This window comes from Eleutherodactylus coqui, chromosome 3, assembly GCF_035609145.1.
Source record: "Eleutherodactylus coqui strain aEleCoq1 chromosome 3, aEleCoq1.hap1, whole genome shotgun sequence".
NCBI lineage: Eukaryota > Metazoa > Chordata > Amphibia > Anura > Eleutherodactylidae > Eleutherodactylus > Eleutherodactylus coqui.
In genome coordinates this window covers 311,208,932-311,236,153 of record NC_089839.1, presented here as the reverse complement: position 1 = coordinate 311,236,153, position 27,222 = coordinate 311,208,932, and the positions used below count along the sequence as shown (strand labels likewise).

The 27,222-nt window shown below is 48.3% G+C and overlaps 1 long non-coding RNA gene across 1 annotated transcript; it reads right to left on the bottom strand.

The window, feature by feature from the left end:
- Positions 1-14,587: 14,587 nt before the first annotated feature.
- Positions 14,588-26,519, bottom strand: LOC136621995 (uncharacterized). The gene is made up of 4 exons (XR_010791286.1): positions 26,393-26,519; positions 17,151-17,233; positions 16,308-16,394; positions 14,588-14,779 (listed from the first exon to the last, which is right to left on the bottom strand). It is a non-coding gene; the product is annotated as an uncharacterized lncRNA (long non-coding RNA).
- Between the last annotated feature and the right edge of the window lie 703 nt (positions 26,520-27,222).

The window sequence follows — 27,222 nt, the reverse complement described above, 5'->3', positions numbered from 1 at the left end:
ACTGAGCGCTGCAGGAGACTGTTCTGAGGTAACTGAGCGCTGCAGGAGACTGTTCTGAGGTAACTCAGCGCTGCAGGAGACTGTTCTGAGGTAACTGAGCTCTGGGGTAACTGAACGCTGCAGGAGACTGTTCTGAGGTGAATGAGCTCTGAGGTAAGTGAGCGCTGCAGGAGACTGTTCTGAGGTAACTGAGCGCTGCAGGAGACTGTTCTGAGGTAACTGAGCTCTGAGGTAACTGAGCGCTGCAGGAGACTGTTCTGAGGTAACTGAGCGCTGCAGGAGACTGTTGTGAGGTAACTGAGCTCTGAGGTAACTGAGCGCTGCAGGAGACTGTTCTGAGGTAACTGAGCTGTAAGGTAACTGAGCGCTGCAGGAGACTGTTCTGAGATAACTGAGCTGTGAGGTAACTGTGCGCTGCAGGAGACTGTTCTGAGGTAACTCAGCGCTGCAGGAGACTGTTGTGAGGTAACTGAGCTCTGAGGTAACTGAGCGCTGCAGGAGACTGTTCTGAGGTAACTGAGCTGTGAGGTAACTGAGCGCTGCAGGAGACTGTTCTGAGGTAACTGAGCTGTGAGGTAACTGTGCGCTGCAGGAGACTGTTCTGAGGTAACTCAGCGCTGCAGGAGACTGTTCTGAGATAACTGAGCTCTGAGGTAACTGAGCGCTGCAGGAGACTGTTCTGAGGTAACTGAGCTGTGAGGTAACTGAGCGCTGCAGGAGACTGTTCTGAGGTAACTGAGCGCTGCAGGAGACTGTTCTGAGGTAACGGAGCTCTGAGGTAACTGAGCGCTGCAGGAGACTGTTGTGAGGTAACTGAGCGCTGCAGGAGACTGTTGTGAGGTAACTGAGCGCTGCAGGAGACTGTTCTGAGGTAACTCAGCGCTGCAGGAGACTGTTCTGAGGTAACTGAGCTCTGGGGTAACTGAACGCTGCAGGAGACTGTTCTGAGGTGAATGAGCTCTGAGGTAACTGAGCGCTGCAGGAGACTGTTCTGAGGTAACTGAGCGCTGCAGGAGACTGTTCTGAGGTAACTGAGCTCTGAGGTAACTGAGCGCTGCAGGAGACTGTTCTGAGGTAACTGAGCTCTGGGGTAACTGAGCGCTGCAGGAGACTGTTCTGAGGTAACTGAGCGCTGCAGGAGACTGTTCTGAGGTAACTGAGCACTGCAGGAGACTGTTCTGAGGTAACTGAACGCTGCAAGAGACTGTTCTGAGGTGAATGAGCTCTGAGGTAACTGAACGCTGCAGGAGACTGTTCTGAGGTAACTGAGCGCTGCAGGAGACTGTTCTGAGGTAACTGAACGCTGCAAGAGACTGTTCTGAGGTGAATGACCTCTGAGGTAACTGAACGCTGCAGGAGACTGTTCTGAGGTAACTGAGCGCTGCAGGAGACTGTTCTGAGGTAACTGAGCTCTGAGGTAACTGAACGCTGCAAGAGACTGTTCTGAGGTAACTGAGCTGTGAGGTAACTGAGCGCTGCAGGAGACTGTTCTGAGGTAACTGAGCTGTGAGGGAACTGAGCGCTGCAGGAGACTGTTCTGAGGTAACTGAGCGCTGCAGGAGACTGTTCTGAGGTAACGGAGCTGTGAGGTAACTGAGCGCTGCAGGAGACTGTTCTGAGGTAACTGAGCTCTGAGGTAACTGAACGCTGCAGGAGACTGCTCTGAGGTAACGGAGCTGTGAGGTAACTGAGCGCTGCTGGAGACTGTTCTGAGGTAACTGAGCTCTGAGGTAACTGAGCGGTGCAGGAGACTGTTCTGAGGTAACTGAACGCTGCAGGAGACTGTTCTGAGGTAACTGAGCTGTGAGGTAACTGAGCGCTGCAGGAGACTGTTCTGAGGTAACTGAGCGCTGCAGGAGACTGTTCTGAGGTAACTGAACGCTGCAGGAGACTGTTCTGAGGTAACTGAGCGCTGAGGTAACTGAGCGCTGCAGGAGACTGTTCTGAGGTAACTGAGCTGTGAGGGAACTGAGCGCTGCAGGAGACTGTTCTGAGGTAACTGAGCGCTGCAGGAGACTGTTGTCAGGTAACTCAGCGCTGCAGGAGACTGTTCTGAGGTAACTGAGCGCTGAGGTAACTGAACGCTGCAGGAGACTGTTCTGAGGTGAATGAGCTCTGAGGTAACTGAGCGCTGCAGGAGACTGTTCTGAGGTAACTGAGCTCTGGGGTAACTGAGCGCTGCAGGAGACTGTTCTGAGGTGAATGAGCTCTGAGGTAACTGAGCGCTGCAGGAGACTGTTCTGAGGTAACTGACCCCTGAGGTAACTGAGCGCTGCAGGAGACTGTTCTGAGGTAACTGAGCGCTGCAGGAGACTGTTCTGAGGTAACTGAGCTCTGGGGTAACTGAGCGCTGAGGTAACTGAGCGCTGCAGGAGACTGTTCTGAGGTAACGGAGCTCTGAGGTAACTGAGCGCTGCAGGAGACTGTTCTGAGGTAACGGAGCTCTGAGGTAACTGAACGCTGCAGGAGACTGTTCTGAGGTAACGGAGCTCTGAGGTAACTGAGCGCTGCAGGAGACTGTTCTGAGGTAACTGAGCGCTGCAGGAGACTGTTCTGAGGTAACTGAACGCTGCAGGAGACTGTTGTGAGGTAACTCAGCGCTTCAGGAGACTGTTCTGAGGTAACTCAGCGCTGCAGGAGACTGTTCTGAGGTAACTGAGCGCTGAGGTAACTGAACGCTGCAGGAGACTGTTCTGAGGTAACTGAGCTCTGGGGTAACTGAACGCTGCAGGAGACTGTTCTGAGGTAACTGAGCTCTGAGGTAACTGAGCGCTGCAGGAGACTGTTCTGAGGTAACTGTGCGCTGCAGGAGACTGTTCTGAGGTAACTGAGCTGTGACGTAACTGAGCGCTGCAGGAGACTGTTCTGAGGTAACTGAGCTCTGAGGTAACTGAGCGCTGCAGGAGACTGTTCTGAGGTAACTGAGCGCTGCAGGAGACTGTTCTGAGGTAACTGAGCTCTGAGGTAACTGAGCGCTGCAGGAGACTGTTCTGAGGTAACTGAGCTCTGAGGTAACTGAGCGCTGCAGGAGACTGTTCTGAGGTAACTTAGTGCTCTGGGGTGACTGTTCTGAGGTGACCACTGTATGCAGACTGTCAGCTCTAACCACTGCTTGGTATCTGTCAGCTGTGAGATAACTGGTCACCTATCAGCTGTGAGGTAACCACTGTATGCAGACTGTCAGCTGTGAGGTAACTAGTGTATGCAGACTGTCAGCTGTGAGGTAACCACTGTATGCAGACTGTCAGCTGTGAGGTAACTACTGTATGCAGACTGTCAGCTGTGAGGTAACCACTGTATGCAGACAGTCTGCTGTGAGGTAACCACTGTATGCAGACTGTCAGCTGTGAGGTAACCACTGTATGCAGGCAGTCAGCTGTGAGGTAACCACTGTATGCAGACTGTCAGCTGTGAGGTAACTAGTGTATGCAGACTGTCAGCTGTGAGGTAACCACTGCATGCAGACTGTCAGCTGTGAGGTAACCACTGTATGCAGACTGTCAGCTGTGAGGTAACTAGTGTATGCAGACTGTCAGCTGTGAGGTAACCACTGCATGCAGACTGTCAGCTGTGAGGTAACCACTGTATGCAGACTGTCAGCTGTGAGGTAACCACTGTATGCAGACTGTCAGCTGTGAGGTAACCACTGTATGCAGACTGTCAGCTGTGAGGTAACCACTGCATGCAGACTGTCAGCTCTGAGGTAACCACTGTATTCAGACTGTCAGCTGTGAGGTAACCACTGTATGCAGACTGTCAGCTCTGAGGTAACCACTGTATTCAGACTGTCACCTGTGAGGTAACCACTGTCTGCAGACTGTCAGCTGTGAGGTAACCACTGTATGCAGACTGTCAGCTGTGAGGTAACCACTGTATGCAGACTGTCAGCTGTGAGGTAACCGCTGTATGCAGACTGTCAGCTGTGAGGTAACCACTGTATGCAGACTGTCAGCTGTGTGGTAACCACTGTATGCAGACTGTCAGCTGTGAGGTAACCACTGTATGCAGACTGTCAGCTGTGAGGTAACCACTGTATGCAGACTGTCAGCTCTGAGGTAACCACTGTATGCAGACTGTCAGCTGTGAGGTAACCACTGTATGCAGACTGTCAGCTGTGAGGTAACCACTGCATGCAGACTGTCAGCTCTGAGGTAACCACTGTATGCAGACTGTCAGCTCTGAGGTAACCGCTGTATGCAGACTGTGGTTGAGGCGGCTGCTGCTGTTGATCAGATTTGGTTTATAATTACTTGTTGTTTTATAACTGTTACTTTCATATAAAAAGAATCAGAATCCAATGATGACCGGAGGAACAGAGATGGTTAATAATGGTTACCGGGGTGTTGGTGTTTCCTCGGTGTAACTAGTTAGGTGGTTGTTAGACATCCTTGGGGCGCCTCACTACCTTGGTGTAACTAGTTAGGTGGTCTTAGACATCCTTGGGGCGCCTCACTACCTTGGTGTAACTAGTTAGGTGGTCTTAGACATCCTTGGGGCGCCTCACTACCTTGGTGTAACTAGTTAGGTGGTCTTAGACATCCTTGGGGCGCCTCACTACCGCGGTGTAACGAGTTAGATGGTCTTAGACATCCTTGGGGCGCCTCACTACCTCGGTGTAACTAGTTAGGTGGCTGTCACACATCCTTGGGGCACCTCACTACCTCGGTGTAACTAGTTAGGTGGTTGTCAGACATCCTTGGGGCGCCTCACTACCTCGGTGTAACTAGTTAGGTGGTTGTCAGACATCCTTGGGGCGCCTCACTACCTCGGTGTAACTAGTTAGGTGGTTGTCAGACATCCTTGGGGCGCCTCACTACCTCGGTGTGTGGTTACATTTATGGGATCGAGGTAATGGAGCGGTGTGGGTACTGAGGTAAGAGCTGTGGTTACTGGCATGAGGGCTCATATTGGGCCGCTCTCATCCATTTATCGTTGTTTTAGTCAGAAATCAGTACAAATTCCTTGCATCCAGGAAGTAGAGAATTTCCTGCAATAGGGCAAGACTCCAGTGAGGCCACCATATGGGAAGTAGGCCCGGCTCATTAAAGAAGGCTCCCAGTACGGCGTATATGTGCATGAGTTAAAGGGACTCAGCTGTGAAGGGGTTAATAAGTTAATTTCAGTTGTTTATGATCCTGATCTAGTTAAATTGCTTAGAACATAGCTGAGGGCAGAGTTGTCGGTCATTTTGATACCCCCCTTTAAGGGTGATGCCACAGACGGAGTCTATCTCCTCCTGGTTATTTATCATCTATCTTACCCCAAGCAGTTGTCTCTGAATGCTGAGGCTCCTGAGCTGCTGGCAGTAAGATATGCATCATGTGACTACATTGGCTTTATTATGGCCCTTTGGTCATGTGATGCAGTATTGGGATAACTTCTTATTGGTTGGGGTGTTAATCCTTTGGTTTCCGGTTTGGCGTTACCGCTGGGATCTAAGGCATCCCGCTATTATTTAGGACTGTCCTCATGGTTAGAGTAGGTAGGAGGAAGGAATCCCCTGATGTTGGTGTAATACACTACTTAGATGATTGTTGTTTATGGGGCATCAGGGTAATGAGGGTATGCGCAAGTTTTAGAGGGCATGTGGTCAGGATGGAGGATTTTGGGGTGCCGCTGGCGAACGGAAAAAAAAATTGTATGGCCGTGTACTCGGTTGGAGTTTTTAGGTATTTAATTGATAGCATTGTGATGGTTTTTTCCAATTGCCAATGTCAGGGGTGTGTAGTTATGGGGTTAATTAGTCAGACATTATGTATGAAGGCAGATCACATGGAGGGAGTTGCAGCGGTTAGCAGGTCGGTCCTGTTTGGCTTCACAGGTGATTATTATTGGTCGCAGGTATTCCCGCAGGTCATGTGTGGTGATGTGTAGTTGGAAGGCCCATACATCGCATGCGCAGATGTCAAGCATGTAAAGCAGGATGTAAAGCAGGATTTAGTGCTATGGTTGGTATCTTTGACTGTAATGGTCAGTCAGCTTGGTGATGGGAGCTTGTGGAAGCGGAGGAGTTATCATTAGGTGCTGACATCAGTGGATAATGATTATGGAGTGATTGTTGGTAAGAGCCGGTCGGCAGGAGTTAGTTCGTATGCTAGTCAGATTATGTCTAACATATAACCTCTTATTGATGTCAGATGGTCGCTGTGAGATTAATGCAGCTGCTATCTCATAGTCTTGTTTGCTGATGCAGCAATTCAGGGAAGAAGAGTCCAACATTCAGGATGCGGCTCATTTAGCTCAGTATGGAAGGTATTGTCGGGATGGCTTTCTTTCAGAGATGGTATAATCTGGTACCTATTAATTGTTTTTCAGGTAGAGCGATTGATCAGGGGCTGTAAGGCAGTAGTGTACGCCGCTGATCAGGGGCTGTAGGGCAGTAGTGTATGCCGCTGATCAGGGGCTGTAAGGCAGTAGTGTATACCGCTGATCAACACTCTGCTATCACATTGAGCTTACAAGGGAAGTTGGTGAAAGTATTGTCTGAAGTGTGTAGATCAGCATATGAGGTACAGCTGTTTAGATGTGACTTTGGGGCCTTAAGGATTTGTCCAACCATGGGAGCTTTATTATAATAATAATAATAATAATAATTAAAAAAAACAAAAACGAAATGGGTAAAGGGGTGTGAATTCGCTTGTTTGCTCATTTTCATGAGAATATATGCTTGCTTAGGAATTTGCAGGCGTTTGTGTCTATGCCTGCAAGCACCAGGTTCTTTGTTGATCCATGTACCCTGTTTCTCCGGTGATAAAATCTACCCGGTAATAAACCCTAGCAGGATTTTTCAGGATGCTTGAACTTTAAGCCCTATTCCTAAATTAAGCCCTAGTTGCAGTTAATTAAAAAAAAAAAAAAGGCAATGTAAATAGTGCCAGGCATACAGGGCAAAAGTAAGATCTTGTGGAGCAAAATTAGTAGAAGACCCTTTCTTGTTTTCGGGGAGACAGGGATGATGGACGGTCATTATCTTGCTTTTAATATATAATGGTGCTTAACTGTTTACAGGTGTGGTTTTATTGAAGAAAAAGTAAACAGATGGGGTTCATCTTGGTTTAAGTTGTACATGCGCCCGAATAATATGGGGTACTAATTCTTTTTTCATTTTAGGAATTAAGAAAAGTATTGTGTGGATTGTTGGACCCTCCTTTGTGTACCGGGCTTCGAGAAGGGCAGCAGAGCGCTGTTGTTCTGAAAATTTAGGTTTGTACAGAACACAGTTTGAAATTTTTTGGCGCGGTAGCAGATGTATGAGGTGGAGTGGATTAATGGCTGAATTGATGTATAAAGAGTCACGTGGGCTTGGAGAGTCACGTGGGCTTGGAGAGTCACGTGGGTCCAGATGTTTTGATTTTACACTTAGGGGTTAATGACATAGAAGAGAACACATTGATATGTTGTGGGACATTGAAAGGGAGATGTGGAGCATTAGAACAGGGTTCCAGATACAGTCATAGTTTTTTCAGATATTGTTCCTCGATTATTAGGGTCATTGCCGAGGTCTGTATATAGCGAGAGAATTCGGAGAAGGGTAACCCCGGTGGTAGAGCTCATGCAAGGAGTGGATGTTCTCTTTTTAGACATGCTGATATGGAAGGTTTGGTTCCAGGCTTCCATAGGAGTGTTATAGTATACTTGTCAGAGATTGTGTTGGATATTATTAATATGGAGTTGTGTAGATGATTGAGGAGGCTGCGGGTGTTCGGGGGGCCATGGCATTAGTGGATGCCATGGCCTGGTGGGGGATTGTCGCCCGCATTAGGCGGGTGGGCAGGTAAACTTGGGGAGAGTTTGGTGGGGGTAAACTCGTGTCTGTAAGACAGAGTTTACAGGAAGTGTTATGGTTATTATTGGTTACATTTCTCCCCAAATGTTTGTAACCCCGTTAATAAACACCGCGGCCTTATTTATCCAATATTGGTGTCTGTGTCGGTTATTTATAAGAGTTTGGTAAGGTTTTAATAAAGCGTAAGATCCCATGTAAGGCTTGAGGGACAGTTAGGAGGGAAAGCCTCATGGGATCTGGGAGCTTTATGTACATGATGGATGGATGATATGTCACTCTCTATGGAGAAGGTTTTCTGGTTAACCAAGATATGTTAAAAAGGTCATTACTGGGTCAGATGAGATGGAAGAGAGTGAGTTCTGCCCAGTGATGGACTGGTTGGCAGCAGCAGCTGATTGGCTGAAGAAAAATGGCGGGAAATGCCTGTGGTTGTCAGGCAGAATCTGGTGGCCTGACAGTGGCTGGTGATTGGTCCAGAGGAACAAGCTGAGAGGAGCAGCAGTGAGATATGGAGGTGCAGAGATGTGGACCATCATCATCTGGAAAAGAAGCAGCATCCCGCCCTCCCTCCCGTAGATTTGTCGCGGTGTAGTTAATGGGGGATTGTCGCCCGCATAAGGTGGGGGGGCAGGTAAACTTGGGGAGAGTTTGATGGTGGTAAACTCGTGTCTGTAAGACAGAGTTTACATGAACTGTTATGGTTATTGATTGGTTAATAAACTCGTGTCTGTAAAACAGAGTTTACAGCAAGTGTTATGGTTATTATTGGTTACATTTCTCCCCAAATGTTTGTAACCCCGTTAATAAACACCGCGGCCTTATTTATCCAATATTGGTGTCTGTGTCGGTTATTTATAAGAGTTTGGTAAGGTTTTAATAAAGCGTAAGATCCCATGTCAAAATCCATACTGTAGGTGCGCATTTTTACCAGGGATCAGCTGATTGTAGTAGCTATATTGTTTCCCCTCACCTCGGAATACATGGCGTTGTCAGCACACCGTGGCGTTGGCCCCTCGGCAGCGTCTAGTGAGTGCCGAGCTGCTGATCACGGGATTCTACTTCTACAACATTTGCGCCTTGTGTGAACATATAATCTTTAGAACCTTATAATCATTTTTATGCTTGACTGAATTATAACTTGTTGCAAAGTTTGAGGTTTTCCTGTGTCTGATGCCTAATATCAGTTGCCATCTTTCACCGTTAAGTTGTCTTTTGGACTTCTCCAGCAGAAAAATATATAACGTGAATGATGATTGTGTAGTAACATATATGCCATGTACAGGAATAACCAGAGCTGAATGCTTTTACATGACCTGATAATCGGGCAAGAATCATCAGGCCATATAAGAGTGCAGAAGATGAGTAAAGAACAATCTAAGACTCATGTGCGTGGTATGTGAACCAACCAATGACTGCTCTATGGGGACACATCATAGCATGAACAATCGGTCCATGTAAAGGCTTGCTAGATGCATGCCAATCTCGTTGGTTGGTGCTCATCAATTGGAGAACATGTCTCAATGGAAAAGGACTTCTAAGATGATGCATATTATTCACAGTTTCTACTGCTCAATCAGGGCTTCTATTAATTTACAGTATAGTTTGCCATCCAAAATACTGAAACCCCAACTGAACCCTGATGGGATCTGTCATGAGTCATTGGGATCCATTTGAAACATTCACATGGCTCCATTATGAAGAGAAGTCATGGCACGAATGTGGACTGAGCCGCATAATATGTATTACTAGGCGCAAAAATATTTGAGATGCATAACTTCAAGGTGAACCCATGTGCAGTAGCTGAAAAGCCTGAAAAGCCTTAACTTTGGGAATGTCCCTTGATCACCTTGGCACAGCATAGGTTATAGGTCTGATTGTGGGGATCTGTGTACTAAGACATTCACCATTCATAAGAACAGGGATCCCGTGTCTGTCGTCCTCTCCTCACTGCAGGCGCAGTCCCCTACCCCCCATAGTGAGGAGGAGATTGAATGGAGCAGCGGTGGAGCATGTGCAATGCTGTTCTATTCACCTTCAATGAGGAGAAGAGGAGCAAATAGGATCTCTGTGAGTCTCAGTGGTTAGACCTCCACTGATCAGACTCTTATCACTAATCCTGTGGTTAAGTGATAAAAGTCAATTTTGGGAATACCCCTTTAATGTTGCAGACTGAAAAGTCAGAATAACAAAAAAAAATGATTTCTGTGAAATGAAAGTAGCCAAGAAGACCCATACTAAGAAAACTATAAACTATGCTGCCTTCTAAGGGAATGCTGTTCTTCAGTCTGTTTCAGTTCGTTTTATGCCTGGACATCATGATTTTATGAGCCTTAGGCCGCCTGCACACGGCCGGGTTGGATCCCCTGCAAGAAATCTCGCAGCGGGACCTGACCCGCGCCCCTGCAGGGACCAGTGTGGCACTCACCTGCTCTGGCTCTGTGATGCGCCGGCAAGGGGAAGAGAAGGGGAGGTAGAGCCAGCAAAGGAGACGCTGAAAGAGCAGTCAGATAGGTAGAAGGAGAACCAGGAGAGAGCAGTATCCTTTAGGCCGATGGAGCGAAGTATACTGAGGAGAAGTTTGTAGTCAACAGTGTCAAATGCTGTGGAGAGGTCGAGGAGGATCAGTAGGGAGTAATCGCCCCTCAATTTGGCTGTCAGTAGGTCATTGGATACCCTTGTAAGGGCAGTTTCTGTCGAGTGGTGGGGTCAGAAGCCAGACTGTAGGGGGTCTAGGAGAGAGTGCTCTGATAGATGGCTTACAAGGCAGGAGTAAACCAGGCGTTCTAGTAGTTTGGAGATGAAGGGGAGATTAGAGATGGGTCGGTAGTTGGCAGCATCAGTCGCGTCAAGAGTCGGCTTCTTCAGCAGTGGGGATATAATGGCGTGTTTGAAAGAAGAGGGAAAGTTGCCAGAGGTCAGAGAGAGGTTGAATATAGTGGTGAGATGGGAGATGATCACTGGGAAGAGGGAGCGCAGGAGGTGTGAGGGGGGAGGGTCGCTAGCGCAGGTGGTGGGGCAAGCAGAAAAGAGCAATGTGGGGACTTCTTCCTCTGTCGCTGGTCTGAGTACAGACAGTGAGCAGGAGCTAGATGCCGTGCTGATAAGACCAGGGTCAGGGCTAGTCTGGTATTGGGAAGTTATTTCCTGCCAGATGTCATCAATTTTCTTTTTGAAGTAGGCAGCCATCTCTGCAGCACTGAGATCCATCACTGGGGACTGCGGTTTAGGGCTGAGAAGGGAGTGAAAAGTATCAAAGAGCCGTTTAGGGTTGTGCGATAGTGAGGAGACTAGAGAGGTGAAGTAGACTTGTTTGGCATGATGGAGAGCGAGGTTGTAGGTTCTGAGCATGAATTTGTAGTGGAAGAAGTCTGCGGACGTTTGTGACTTCCTCCACAGATGGTCATCACTTCTAGAGCACCGCCGGATGAAGTGTGTTTGAGACGTGAGCCAGGGTTGCCGCGTTCTACATCGGATGGCTTGGGTCATGGGGGGCGCCACTTCATCCAGGACATGTTTGAGAGCAGTGTTGTAGTGAGCGGCAGCCAGGTTGGGGCAGGAGAGGAGAGAGATAGGGGACAGAGAGGACTGTAGGGATTCAGCAAAGTCCTGGGTGTGAGTGGCCTTAAGGGTAGAGGGGGATGACCTGGTAGGTACATTTCGGGGAGAGAAGAGCACCTACTCCTCCACCTCGCCTGTTTTCTGGTCTTGGGGTATGGGACAACTGCAGGCCATTGTAAGACAGTGCAGCAGGGAAGGCCGTGTCAGACTGCTGTATCCAGGTTTCTGTGAGAACGAGCAGATTTAAAGATTTAGCAGTAAAAAAGTCATGGATGGCGGGGAGTTTATTACATGCTGACTGGCAGTTCCAGAGTGCACATTTAAATGAGTCATGGGAGGGTATGCATGGGCTAGCAGTTGGGCTTGGGGATTTTATTAGGGAGTCAGGTAGGAGGTGATAGCTAGGAGGAGTGGAAGGTGGGCCAGGATTGGGAGAGATATCCCCAGCTGCTAGTATCAGCAGGATAGAGAGGGTTAGCAGATGGTTAGGAGATTTATGAGGGCAACTGTTATGTTTGTTAATGGCATTAAGGGGTTTGAGGCTAAGCAAAAAGGTAAAGAGTGCATGCAATCTGTGCATAGGTGAGGACAGGAGTGAGAGACTAATGTCAATAGAGTGCCCCAGAGGTTGGCACTTGAAAGAAGTTCTGAAACTGAAAGCAAGGATGAGAACAGAGGTGACAGCATTAGCAATATCTGTGAAGTGTAAAACATTTAGGCAGAGTTTGTGGCCTACCTGTCCCCTACCCTGTCTAACTGCAATGGTCAAACTGCATCATACTTCATACAGCTTATATTCGCATGGCATACATGCTTACACTGATACCGTATTATAGTGAAAGTTAAAAGGTACATCTAGGAAACAGCTGGGAGTGGCTAATCAGGTTCCAATTGACTAGCCTGCTGACTTTAGCATTGCAAACCTAGTGACCAAAAGGAGGGGGGGGGGGGGGGGGGTTAAATTTATTGCTCTCCTTATATAAGGCAAGCATCTCAACAAGGATGGTTGAAATATGCCATTTGGGGGAGGTGGATTGCAGAAATGACTAAAAGTAAAGTTTCATTTAGTCAGTAAAACGTACCAATGCAAACAGATGACATGCAAAAGACACAATTCACAGCAAGCAAGCAGCACAGATGATTTAGCCAGAGCGGAATAGCAGAGCAGGTTCAGCTTAGAGTGGGGTGGTGCAGAGATGAACGTACCTGTTGAGAGAGAGAGAGAAGGTAGATGGATGTTATTAACTGCCATGGTCAAGAAGGGAAGAACTGCCTCAGTGGTATTTCCCACATTGACACATAGACTTCAAGATGCAGACATCTGCTATCCACTCCTAAAGATGGCTTATACTGTATGTTTGAGACAGCTGCTCCCGAACCTGCTGAATAAAGCTCTGAAATGCCGAGATTGCTAAGAAAATAATGAAAAGAGAAACCTTTGCCACGCTTATGACACTGTCTCTTCCTGCAGTTAAGGAATTACACCCCCCCGCCCCACACACACTATTTTTGTGGTATTATATAAAAGTATTTGTTCTTTTGGCAATCTTTCTTACACTTGTATCATTGCAATATTCCATTTATTTAACTGTATCTAAGCCATCTATTATATTACTATTATAGTACACGCCAAAGATTTGTATATTTATCAAAAATTGCAATGCGTAATTCAGCTAAAAAATACATTTTTAGCTTTTTATTTAATTATTGATCTAATTTTATTGCAGGATAGCGTAACTTTATTCATGCGGGCTGTAAGGAACTTGGTCTGAACGAATCGCAGCTTGTTGACCCAGGTGATCTGCAGGACAACACAAACAGAACAGTCAGGTGGGCATCTACATCATGGAACAATTAGTCATATTTTGTATTTAGGCTGCATTCACACTGGTGTTTTATCAGTGGGTCCTGGTTTACAAAAATAGAATAGTACAAAATGGAAATGAAATGGGTGAAACGGATTGCTTTCCATTTGTTTCAGTCTCTCAGTGACTACAATGCAAAAAAAAGTATCTGTTTTTGTCTTTTTTTTTCAACTGATGGAACTATATATCCTATAAAAAATGTGTACAGTAGGTTTGCACATATTTATGATATTGCAATTGAAAATTATAATTTTCCCAATTTTGGTGCTTTTAATAATTATACACAAATTCCATTGCTCTGTTTTTACCACCTAAATGAAGTACAACATGTGGCGAAAAAACAATGTCCAAATCACTTGGATATGCAAAACCTTTACGGAGTTATTCTATGTCAAAGTGACACATGTCAGATTTTCATAATTTGGTGCAAACAGGCTTGGTCACTAAGGGGTTAAAGTATACTGTACTGTGCCTACAACAACAGTGCGCAGATTGTTACCTTTGCTGTGTATACTGCCATAATAAATGGACTTCCTAAGTTTTACCACCATCTCTGGCCTGGATGTGCGTTTATGAAGTGCAGCCACCGATCTAAGTGGAGAGAAGATGGCGATCCTGCGAAGTGACCTCCATCACCATCTCGCTGGTCACACACGTCTTGTGACGCCTTTGATTGGACTCCTCTCTATTGTCCCTGGCCCGCTCTCCAAACAAACAAAAGGATATTTAAACATTTCCTGTTGGCAGCTCGGACAGTCATAAGGCGGCATTGGAAGGCCACAATTTCACGTCACTTAAAGGGGTTTGTCATTACAACAAAACCCTATCCATTCGCTGGGCCCAGCTTAAAATAAACACAAGGCTTACTCCTACTCCTCTGTTACCAGCCAAATACTTTATAGGATTCTTAAAGGGGTTTTCCGTGGAATATACTATTGATGACCTCTCCTCGGGATACTCACTTGTCATCAATAGGTGATCAGCTGGGGTCTGTCGCTCAGGACCCCGACCGATCAGCTGAGCGGGTGCATGCTGTCAGCATTGCAATACACAGAGGTCGGAGCAGAAGCAGTGGAAGTCTCCACGCCGCCCTCCATGTAGTTGCCGGCGCTTGTAACTGCAGGCACGGCTCGCATTGAAATCAATGGGGAAAAAATGGAAGCGTTTTAATTTCATTTTAATTTAGTTTTTCTGCTCCAAATTTGGAACCGGGAGACATAGAAAGCTCTAATACAGACGTGAACCAGACCTACTATATTTGGGCTTCTGTTCTTCACCCTTTGGAGTATCCCTGGTTGCTGTAACATTCGTGTATCTTATTTGATTCGGTCATCTTTCAGCCTTTTCATTAAGAGAACTTTTAAAAATTTTAAAATTTCTTTATTGAAAAATTTGCAAGAAAATAAATATGTTTTACAGTCATTGGTATTAATTAGACATAGAATAAAGTGCTATATAAGTATGGAGAGAGGAATATGTTGTGCTGATGAATCCTGCACATAGCGATCGATGTGAGAGAGGAGCCCGGGCGCCGCGGCAGCTTGTACGTCAAATCACACGGTCGGCTCCACTGCGGACAATAGGAGGAGCAAAGTTAAAACTAAAACCCAAAAGAGTAACAACTAGAGATGAGCGAGCATACTCGGAAAAGCACTACTCGCTCGAGTAATGTGCTTTATCCAAGTATCGCTGTGCTCGGGTCTGAAGATTCGGGTGCCGCTGCGGCTGACAGGTGAGCCGCAGCAGGGAGCAGGGGAGAGCGGGCGGGAGAGAGGAAGAGAAAGATCTTTCCTCCGTTCCTCCCCGCTCTCCCCTGCAGCTCCCCGCTCCGTGCCGGCACCTGAATCTTCAGGGACTAGCACAGCGATACTCGGATAAAGCAAATTACTCGAGCGAGTAGTGCTTTTCCGAGTACGCTCGCTCATCCCTAGTAACAACCAGTGAAAACAGAATACCAATGATATCACACACTCATTACGGTGAATGGTAAAGTAAGGAAGGGGCGGCGTGTGACAAGATGGGGGATAACGATCTGACCAGTGGGGGTCTGACTGCTGGGAACCTTACAGATCAAAAATCCCATGCCCCCCTGTGTGATTGGAACACATGCTCAATTCACTTCAATGGAGCTGCCTGAGATATAGTAGCTGGGCGCTTGAACTCGGCTATCGAAAGGAAAGGAGCAGTAGGGTGCATGTTTGACCACTGCTCCATTTATTCTGGAGTACACAGGACCCCGTTCTCATGAGCGTGGGGGTCCCAGTGACTGGACCATCCACAAATCAGATATTTATTCCCTCTCCACATGATGACTTTAGAGGGGTTGCACCACAAGTCTTCCCCTCTCCAGAGGATGTCCACAGGATCGGGATGACTTGCTCATCGGTGGTAGTCTCACTGCTGAGACCCCTGCCAATCTTTAGAACGGGGGTCCTGTGTCCCTCGTTCTCCTCACTGTGGGGTTACTGCACTCCGCAGAGTGAGGAGGAGACTGAATGGAGTGCTGGTCGTGCAGGCACACTACTGCTACATTTGTTTTCAATGCGACCGCAGATAGGGGATGACTTGTGGTGTAATCCCTTTAAGGATGTTTTCCCGCCGGCGGAGTTATTCCACCAGGACACGGTGGGATTTATTGCTGCAGAAATCCACACCAAAATCCTTGTGACGAAGGCCTCATGTCCACGGGGAAAATAAGAATTAAAATTCGCAGCGTTTTTCCCGCACGCGGATCCGCGCCCCATAGGAATTCATTTACCACCCGTGGATGGTATTTAATACTGAATTAAAAAATTTCTGGAGCATGACTGATTTCTTCCGAGAACTGCGCCACACTTGTCTACATGTTGTGTATAATTTGTGCCTCAGACCTATTCACTTTAATGGAGCTGAGCTGCAGTACCATATGCTGCCCATGGACAGGTGTGGCGCTGTTGTGGGAAGCGAGCAGCTGTGTTTTTCTAAACCTGGACAACCCCTTTTATTTGTATAGGACTGTATGGCCCCTTTAAAAAAAGAACAAATGACCGCCAGTCGTCAGCGGCTGCACCCTCCTGATGGTTTCCTTCTCATTGGCTTCCTGCTAACCTTTCACTCACCGTTCCTCCAGCCGATGTGTCACTTCTTCACACGTTTAAGTCTCCACCGATATTCCCCATGCTGTTAAATAGGCCAATCTGCAAAATCTGGAAGATGGAGGGAAAGTACAAAATACCGATCAGAAGCATTCTGATAGGACAGTGGTGATAATGCTGCATTATTAGAGCTCCTAGACCCTTTATTATAGACCCCCGGCCCACTAGTGCTAGACTAGTTGCATTGTGCTGATTGGAGGGTCTTAATTTGGCGCAAGCAGCATGAATCGCTGACCCCTTCCCGTCAGCTGGTCAGAACATGTTAGCACCGCCATCTAATCTGCAACAACTACAAGTAGTTTCCTGTCTGCAGGGGCCGATATTCCTGCAGAAGCATTTCATCACCGAGTGGGATCTATGTCACAGGGAATTGCTGGAGTTCTGAAGACTAAAGGAGTCCAACGCTACTAGATGGGGGCTCTAATAAAGTGGCCATTCAGTGTATATGACAAAAAATGACTCAAATAGAATAATTTTCTATTACCACTAGGGGGAGCTCACTGCAGACTGGTTTATTACTGAATATTATGGAGGAGCTGTAATATTCCCTATGCAGTGAGCTCCCCCTAGTGCCGGCTGCAGGCAGAATTCTATTATATGATTCTAATACAAGAATCATATAATAAACTATATCATTATATTATGTAATGTTAGGGCGAAGAGGGATGGAGGGAAACTTAGCCAGCATTGTCCTATGCAGCAACGCACTTGTACCTGGTTTTAAAATGCATTAGATGTTATGAGACATTCATTGTACATTATGGCTTCATTTACTGCACTTCTGTGAGAGGGTAACCAGATACGCACCAAGCAGAGCCCTATGGGAAGGAGGACCACCGCTGTCACCATCAGGCCGATCAGCACTCTGCCGAACACGGGGATCACCACTTCTGCACAAGAGGAGAAACATTGTAGTAAAGTTGAGCCAATCGTAACTACTGAAGAACATATGCAGAATGATACATAATGCTGACTGTAGGGGGCTGCCCACACATAACAAGGGTGATAAAGGTTAGCTTGCTGGCAGTTGCAATGATCACTGGTAGGGGGGTGTCCAGTCCCCTCATTCCTCCTCACCAGCTCAAGGACTCTCACTCAACAATGCAAAAGTTTTACCAGAACGTTGTACAAGCTGCAGATTGAGTGTTATCTGAAGCAGGAGAAGTACGAAGGCTAGGTTTAGTGGCATGCCTTCCTACTTTCCCGATTTTCATGCACAGAGAGACCGTCCCAGGAGGCGTGCAGACCGTCCCAGGAGGCGTGCAGACCGTCCCAGGAGGCGTGCAGACCGTCCCAGGGGGCGTGCAGACCGTCCCAGGGGGCGTGCAGGCCGTCCCAGGGGGCGTGCAGGCCGTCCCAGGGGGCGTGCAGGCCGTCCCAGGGGGCGTGCAGGCCGTCCCAGGGGGCGTGCAGATCGTCCCAGGAGGCGTGCAGACCGTCCCAGGAGGCGTGCAGACCGTTCCAGGCGGCGTGCAGACCTTCCCAGAAGGCGTGCAGACCGTCCCAGGAGGCGTGCAGACCGTCCAGAATGAAACTGTTTCTGCATCTCCAGGATGCAAGTACAGATGAAGACAATTGAGGAGCACAGCGCCGTCAGCTCTCTGCTCTACCGCTGAGCCTGTTGCTGCTGCTGCCCGCAGGCTGGCACACTGCAGTGATGTCATTGATCCCGCCAACCCACAGACATCATAGTATGGAGGAGACCTGTACAGCTTGATGAATATTTATTTTGTTCTTTTTAAAGAGGTCTTCCTTTCAAAAACTATTGATGACCCATCCTCAGGATCCTGAGCGACGGGTCATCATACTGTAAAAATAGAACATGTGGCAGCATGCATTGATACAAAAGAAAGCTTCAAAACTTTATTCCTCCATGGCAAACAGTGGCGACACTTCAACCTATGTAAAGGTCTTAGTCCAGCTTGACAAAAAAAATGGAAAACTAATGGAACGGACACAAACTGCCCTATAAATTTAGTTGAAATCAGTGGGAGATTAAGCCCTTAACACCACAGGACGTAAATTTACATCCTGGATGGAGGCACTTAATCCAACAGGACGTAAACTTACATCCTGTGGACGGGCTCAGAAAATGCTGGCCTCCCGTTGCTTCAGCAGGGATCAATGAGAACATTGATCCCCTCTCTTAACCTCATACAAGCCACAATCAATGTACATCACAGCAAGTAAAAGGTTCACAGAAGGAGCACGCCCCTCCTGTGACTTCATCAACCCTTTGCAATGTAATGACTGAGGGCTGATGGGTTACCATGGTAGCTGGATGCCATACACTGGTGTCTGGGCTTGCCATGGCCTTTCATCGCTATTGTTCAATCAGAGCTTTTTGCCTGGGTTCACATAGGGCAGAAATCTTGCGGAATGTCCGCAGCCGGACCGCACGGAAATTCCGCAATACTTACGCGAAAGAAAATTGGTGCGGGATTTGAAGTGGCTTCATTCCGCGGCGGAAGTCTCTCTCCATAGAGAAAAGAGAGACAGCAATGAAAACGGCACTAAAATTGCCAAATCACGGATTTAAATTCCACGCCGCATGTCAGTTTCCGCAGGGCTTGTCCACAGCAGACGGTCGGCAGCGTGTGAACGAGATTTTTTGAAAATCTCGTCCAGTTTGCTGCTTAGTCTCAGGCTTAAAAATGCAATGAAATTTCAGTATGGAGGACCGATCCGCACAGAAATTCCATGGCAATTCCGCCGCATGTGAACCCAGCCTTAGGCCTCCTTCCCACGAGCATGACGGGCTCCGCCGCGTAATATTCCGCAGTGAAGCCCGTCACGGCGCCCCCCAGAGACCCCATACTTACCAGCGGAAGATCGTGTGAAGACGCTTCCCCGCCCACCGCCGTCGCGTCATGTGACACGCCCACCGCGTCACATGACGCGGCCGGCCGCGTCATATGACGCGCGGCGGTAGGCGGGGAAGCGTTTTTTCACGCTATCTTCCGCTGGTTGCAGCGGGAGATAGCGTGAACGGACGGCTTCCATTGACTGCAATGGAAGCCGTCAGCGCGTACAGCCCGTCCTCACCCGCAGAAAATAGAGCATGCTGCGGGTGAGGACGGGAGAAATCGCGGTGCGTAATTCCGCGGTGGAATTACGCATCGTGAGCATTGTGCTGTTAGGTTCAATAGAACCTAATAGCAGGGGGCCACGCAGCGCATTTTTGCCGCGAATTTACGCGGCGTAAATCCGTTCGTCGGAAGGAGGCCTTATGGTTGAAGTCCCCTACAGAAACATAAAAATTGTAAAAGAAAAATAAAAATAGTGTAAAAAAAAAACATAAAAAAATCACGGTAACAAATAACCCCCTTTTTGTGCACTTTTCCCTGTTTGAATAAAAAAAACACATATTGCTGTCATTGTATCCATAACAGCTTGTATAATAAATTGAATGCACTATTTTTACTGCATGGCAAAAAATTTTCTAGTAAAAACCCTAAAAAAACAAAGGCAAAATGCTTATTTTGTTTAATTTGCCTCCCAAAAAACACAATGAAAGTGGTAAAAAGCCATATTTACCCCAAAATGGTAACCATACCATGGAAAAATTAAATAGTTATCGGACTTTGAATGCAACATTGTAAAAAAAAATTCCAGAAGAAAGGGTTTTTACTGTGCAAAAGTGGAAAAACCTAAAAGAAAATAATGTTGGTATTGTCGTATTCGCACTAGCCCGCAGAACAAACGTATCAGGTCATTTATGCTGCATGATTAACGCTGTGAAAGCGTCACTAAGGGGTTAAAAGTTTGTTTCTGTTTTTCTGTCCTTATGAAAGAATAGAAGAATGTAAGCGGAATGCAGATGTGAACAGAGACGATGTAACAATAATATGGGCAGCGGGTGAGGGGCGTGGATACCATGACAACACTTCTAGTTTGTTACTTTAGAGCACCATATCCTCTTTATATTAGACTTTCATTAAAGTTATATTTCAGAAGGAATTTGTACAATTAGATTAATTCCTTTCTGCTGGTCTGTGATTTCTGTAATAGCACAATAGACTGAAAATAAGCAAAGTCAGTAAAACCAATAAATTAATGAAGAATTTCTAAACATAAAATATAGACAAATGCTAAAAAAATCAGTTAAAATGCATAAAAAAATGAATCCGCAAAAAATAACCAAAATCAGTCGCACACAAAAAGAAAGTAAAACAACATGGCAAAAACCTGAGAATGTCCGTAATGAAGCCCAAGAAACTACAAGGGCGCCTTTATTAACATTGTCTAATACACAGTGCAAACTAAGATTGACAGTCCTAACATGTGGCTGCAAAGGAAGCCGAGGATTCCCAGACTGTCCGGTTCAATTGTGTTAATTTTTTGACCATGGCTCTCCTCCAGATAGGTCAGAAAAGGTGTATGAAAGTGTCTAAAACACATTATAAATGTGCAACTTAGTATTCTGGTTAGAGATGAGCGAGCACCAAAATGCTCGGGTGCTCGTTACTCGGGACGAAAATTTCGCAATGCTCGAGGGTTCGTTTCGAATAACGAACCCCATTGAAGTCAATGGGCGACCCGAGCATTTTTGTATTTCGCCGATGCTCGCTAAGGTTTCCATTTGTGAAAATCTGGGCAATTCAAGAAAGTGATGGGAACGACACAGCAATGGATAGGGCAGGCGAGGGGCTACATGTTGGGCTGCATCTCAAGTTCACAGGTCCCACTATTAAGCCACAATACCGGCAAGAGTGCCCCCCCCCCCAACAATTTTTACTTCTGAAAAGCCCTCATTAGCAATGCATACCTTAGCTAAGCACCACACTACCTCCAACAAAACACAATCACTGCCTGCATGACACTCCGCTGCCACTTCTCCTGGGTTACATGCTGCCCAACCCCCCCCCCCCCCCCGCACGACCCAGTGTCCACAGCACACACCAAAGGGTCCCTGCGCAGCCTTCAGCTGCCCTCATGCCCCGCCACACTCATGTCTATTTATAAGTGCGTCTGCCATGAGGAGGAACCGCAGGCACACACTGCAGAGGGTTGGCACGGCTAGGCAGCGACCCTCTTTAAAAGGGGCAGGACGATAGCCCACAATGCTGTACAGAAGCAATGAGAAATATAATCCTGTGCCACTGCCATCAGGAGCTGCACACGTGGGCATAGCAATGGGGAACCTATGTGCCACACACTATTCATTCTGTCAAGGTGTCTGCATGCCCCAGTCAGACCGCGGTTTTTTATAAATAGTCACAGGCAGGTACAACTCCGCAATGGGAATTCCGTGTGCTCCCACAGCATGGGTGGCTCCCTGGAACCCACCGGCTGTACATAAATGTATCCCATTGCAGTGCACTGGACAGCAGAGCTAACGTCAGATTAAATGCAGGTGGGCTTCGGCCCACACTCCATGCCCCAACCTGACCGGGGTTTTTAATTCATAGACACAGGCAGGTACAACTCCCTATTGTGAAGTCCCTGTGGACCGACAGCATGGGTGGGTGCCAGGAAGCCTCCGGCGGTACATAAATATATCCCATTGCAGTGCCCAGCACAGCTGAGGTAGTTTCATGTTTAATGCAGGTGGGCTTCGGCCCACACTGCATGCCCCAGTCAGACTGGGGTTCTTTAGAAGTGGACACATGCAGTTACAACTCCGTGTGGACCGACAGCATGGGTGGGTGCCAGGAAGCCACCGGCGGTACATAAATATATCCCATTGCAGTGCCCAGCACAGCTGATGTAACGTCAGCTTTAATGCAGGTGGGCAAAAAATTATTTGGATTACACTGTAGGCGAGGGCCCCAAAAAATTGGTGTACCAACAGTACTAATGTACCTCAGAAAAATTGCCCATGCCCAACCAAGAGGGCAGGTGAAACCCATTAATCGCTTTGGTTAATGTGGCTTAATTTGTAACTAGGCCTGGAGGCAGCCCAGTTAAAATAAAAATTGTTGGAGGTGAAAGTTTCAATACTTTTATGAGCATTGAAACGTATAAAAATTGTTTACAAAAATTATATGACTGAGCCTTGTGGGCCTAAGAAAAATTGCCCGTTTGGCGTGATTACGTGAGGTTTCAGGAGGAGGAGCAGGAGGAGGAGGATGAATAGAATACACAGATTGAAGAAGCTAAAAGGTCCCCGTTTTTGATGGTGATAGAGAACGATGCTTTCATCCGCGGGTGCAGCCTACGTATTGCTTAGGTATCGCTGCTGTCCGCTGGTGGAGAAGAGAAGTCTGGGGAAATCCAGGCGTTGTTCATCTTTATGAGTGTAAGCCTGTCGGCACTGTCGGTTGACAGGCGGGTACGCTTATCCGTGATGATTCCCCCAGCCGCACTAAACACCCTCTCTGACAAGACGCTAGCCGCAGGACAAGCAAGCACCTCCAGGGCATACAGCGCGAGTTCAGGCCACGTGTCCAGCTTCGACACCCAGTAGTTGTAGGGGGCAGAGGCGTCACGGAGGACGGTCGTGCGATCGGCTACGTACTCCCTCACCATCCTTTTACAGTGCTCCCGCCGACTCAGCCTTGACTGGGGAGCGGTGACACAGTCTTGCTGGGGAGCCATAAAGCTGGCAAAGGCCTTGGAGAATGTTCCCCTGCCTGCGCTGTACATGCTGCCTGATCTCCACGCCTCCCCTGCTACCTGGCCCTCGGAACTGCGCCTTCTGCCACTAGCGCTGTCGGATGGGAATGTTACCATCAGTTTGTCCGCCAGGGTCCTGTGGTATAGCATCACTCTCGAACCCCTTTCCTCTTCGGGTATGAGAGTGGAAAGGTTCTCCTTATAGGTGCTCCGTGGGTCGAGCAGTGTGTACACCCAGTAATCCGTAGTGGCCAGAATGCGTGTAATGCGAGGGTCTCGAGAAAGGCATCCTAACATGAAGTCAGCCATGTGTGCCAGGGTACCTGTACGCAACACATGGCTGTCCTCACTAGGAAGATCACTTTCAGGATCCTCCTCCTCCTCAGGCCATACATGCTGAAAGGATGACAGGCAAGCAGCATGGGTACCCTCAGCAGTGGGCCAAGCTGTCTCTTCCCCCTCCTCCTCATGCTCCTCCCCCCCTCCTCCTCCTCCTCAATGCGCTGAGATATAGACATGAGGGTGCTCTGACTATCCAGCGACATACTGTCTTCACCCGCCTCCGTTTCTGAGCGCAAAGCGTTTGCCTTTATGCTTTGCAGGGAACTTCTCAAGAGGCATAGCAGAGGAATGGTGACGCTAATGATTGCAGCATCCCCGCTCACCATCTGGGTAGACTCCTCAAAGTTTCCAAGGACCTGGCAGATGGCTGCCAACCAGGCCCGCTCTTCTGTAAAGAATTGAGGAGTCTGACTCACACTACGCCGCCCATGTTGGAGTTCGTATTCCACTATAGCTCTACGCTGCTCATAGAGCCTGGCCAACATGTGGAGCGTAGAGTTCCACCGTGTGGGCACGTTGCACAGCAGTCGGTGCACTGGCAGATTAAACCGATGTTGCAGGGTCCGCAGGGTGGCAGCGTCCGTCTTGGACTTGCGGAAATGTGCGCTGACCCGGCGCACCTTTCCGAGCAGGTATGACAAGTGTGGGTAGCTTTTCAGAAAGCGCTGAACCACCAAATTAAAGACATGGGCCAGGCATGGCACGTGCGTGAGGCTGCCGAGCTGCAGAGCCGCCACCAGGTTACGGCCGTTGTCACACACGACCATGCCCGGTTGGAGGCTCAGCAGCGAAAGCCAGCGGTCGGTCTGCTCTGTCAGACCCTGCAGCAGTTCGTGGGCCATGTGCCTCTTCTCTCCTAAGCTGAGTAGTTTCAGCACGGCCTGCTGACTCTTGCCCACTGCTGTGCTGCCACACCGCGCGACAGCGACTGCTGGCGACGTGCTGCTGCTGCTTACACATCTTGATTGCGAGACAGAGGTTGCGTTGGAGGAGGAGGAGGAGGGTGGTTTAGTGGAGGAAGCATACACCGCCGCAGATACCAGCACCGAGCTGGGGCCCGCAATTCTGGGGGTGGGTAGGACGTGAGCGGTCCCAGGCTCTGACTCTGTCCCAGCCTCCACTATATTCACCCAATGTGCCGTCAGGGAGATATAGTGGCCCTGCCTGCCTGTGCTTGTCCACGTGTCCGTTGTTAAGTGGACCTTGGCAGTAACCGCGTTGGTGAGGGCGCGTACAATGTTGCGGGAGACGTGGTCGTGCAGGGCTGGGACGGCACATCGGGAAAAGTAGTGGCGACTGGGAACCGAGTAGCGTGGGGCCGCCGCCGCCATCATGCTTTTGAAAGCCTCCGTTTCCACAAGCCTATACGGCAGCATCTCCAGGCTGATCAATTTGGCTATGTGCACGTTTAACGCTTGAGCGTGCGGGTGCGTGGCAGCGTACTTGCGCTTGCGCTTAAACAGTTGCGCTAGCGACGTCTGGACGCTGCGCTGAGAGACATTGCTGGATGGGGCCGAGGACAGCGGAGGTGAGGGTGTGGGTGCAGGCCAGGAGACGGTAGTGCCTGTGTCCTGAGAGGGGGGTTGGATCTCAGTGGCAGGTTGGGGCACAGGGGGAGAGGCAGTGGTGCAAACCGGAGGCGGTGAACGGCCTTTGTCCCACCTTGTGGGGTGCTTGGCCATCATATGCCTGCGCATGCTGGTGGTGGTGGCTCCCCAGCTGATCTTGGCGCGACAAAGGTTGCACACCACTGTTCGTCGGTCGTCAGGCGTCTCTGTGAAAAACTGCCACACCTTAGAGCACCTTGGCCTCTGCAGGGTGGCATGGCGCGAGGGGGTGCTTTGGGAAACAGTTGGTGGATTATTCGGTCTGGCCCTGCCTCTACCCCTGGCCACTGCACTGGCTCGGCCTGTGCCCACACCCTGACTTGGGCCTCCGCGTCCTCGCCCGCGTCCACGTCCTCTAGACCTACCCCTACCCCTCAGCATGCTGTATTACCAGTAGTGCAGAAACAGAACGCTGTAATTAAATGTGCCGCTTATTGGCCTGTGGTTGGAGGCTGACTTCGCTTACGGAACGCACAGCAGAGCCAGGAAAGAATTTTGCGCAAACCTTTTTGGGAAAAGCCCACTGCCTATATAGACTGTATATGTCTTCTGTCCCTGCGTCACCACTACTGGCCCTGGACTATGTAAAATTACTGCAGACTGTTGCACTGTGGACAGGAATACAGCGGTGATGTAACAGCCAACACAGAGCCAGGAAATAATTTTGCGCAAGCCTTCTGTAACACTTAGCTGACTGCGTATGAATTAGGACAACTACCCCCAGCAGAGACCCAGTACACTGAGGACCGTCACAGGCAGCCCAAATAGATTTTTTTCCCCAAATGTTTTTGGAAAAGCCCACTGCCTATATAGACTGTATATGTCTTCTGTCCCTGCCTCACTACTACTGGCCCTGGACTATGTAAAATTACTGCAGGACGCAATGCTCTGGACGCAATGCTCTGCACTGCCGATATACAAAAAAAAAAAAAAAAAGTGCAACACTGCAAAAAGCAGCCTCCACACTACTGCACACAGTCAGATGTGGCCCTAAGAAGGACCGTTGGGGTTCTTGAAGCCTAAAATAACTCCTAACACTCTCCCTATAGCAGCTCCAGCAAGACAGCACTTTCCCTGAACAATGTCAGAATGCATCTGTGGCGAGCCGCGGGAGGGGCCGATTTATATACTCGGGTGACACCTGATCTCGCCAGCCACTCACTGCAGGGGGGTGGTATAGGGCTTGAACGTCGCAGGGGGAAGTTGTAATGCCTTCCCTGTCTTTCTATTGGCCAGAAAAGCGCGCTAACGTCTCAGAGATGAAAGTGAAAGTAACTCGAACATCGCGTGGTGCTCGCCTCTAGTAACGAGCATCTCGAACACGTTAATACTCGAACGAGTATCAAGCTCGGACGAGTACGTTCGCTCATCTCTAATTCTGGTAAAGATTGTGCCAGATAACGATCAGAGTTTGAATAGTAAATCTGTCCCAAAGTCTAATAACTAACAGATGCAAAACCAGAAATGTATACCTAATACTGGCGGTCATTCAGTTTTTATGAGACCCTTGAGAGCTAGAAAGGAATCATCTTGATATCTCACCTGCAGCAGTAGTTGTCAGTATTCCTGTAGTTAAGGGAGCAGCAGTAGTTGTCAGTGTTCCTGTAGTTACTGGAGCAGCAGTAGTTGTCAGTGTCCCTATAGTTACTGGAGCAGCAGTAGTTGTCAGTGTTCCTGTAGTTACTGGAGCAGCAGTAGTTGTCAGTGTCCCTATAGTTACTGGAGCAGCAGTAGTCGTCAGTGTTTCTGTAGTTATGGGAGCAGCAGTAGTTGTCAGTGTTCCTGTAGTTACTGGAGCAGCAGTAGTTGTCAGTGTTCCTGTAGTTACTGGAGCAGCAGTAGTTGTCAGTGTTCCTGTAGTTACTGGAGCAGCAGTAATTGTCAGTGTTCCTGTAGTTATGGGAGCAGCAGTAGTTGTCAGTGTTCCTGTAGTTATGGGAGCAGCAGTAGTTGTCAGTGTTTCTGTTGTTATGGGAGCAGCAGTAGTTGTCAGTGTTCCTGTAGTTATGGGAGCAGCAGTAGTTGTCAGTGTTCCTGTAGTTACTGGAGCAGCAGTAGTTGTCAGTGTTCCTGTAGTTACTGGAGCAGCAGTAGTTGTCAGTGTTCCTGTAGTTACTGGAGCAGCAGGAGTTGTCAGTGTTCCTGTAGTTATGGGAGCAGCAGTAGTTGTCAGTGTTCCTGTAGTTATTGGAGCAGCAGTAGTTGTCAGTGTTCCTGTAGTTATTGGAGCAGCAGTAGTTGTCAGTGTCCCTGCAGTTATGGGAGCAGCAGTAGTTGTCAGTGTTCCTGTAGTTATGGGAGCAGCAGTAGTTGTCAGTGTTTCTGTTGTTATGGGAGCAGCAGTAGTTGTCAGTGTTTCTGTAGTTGTGGGA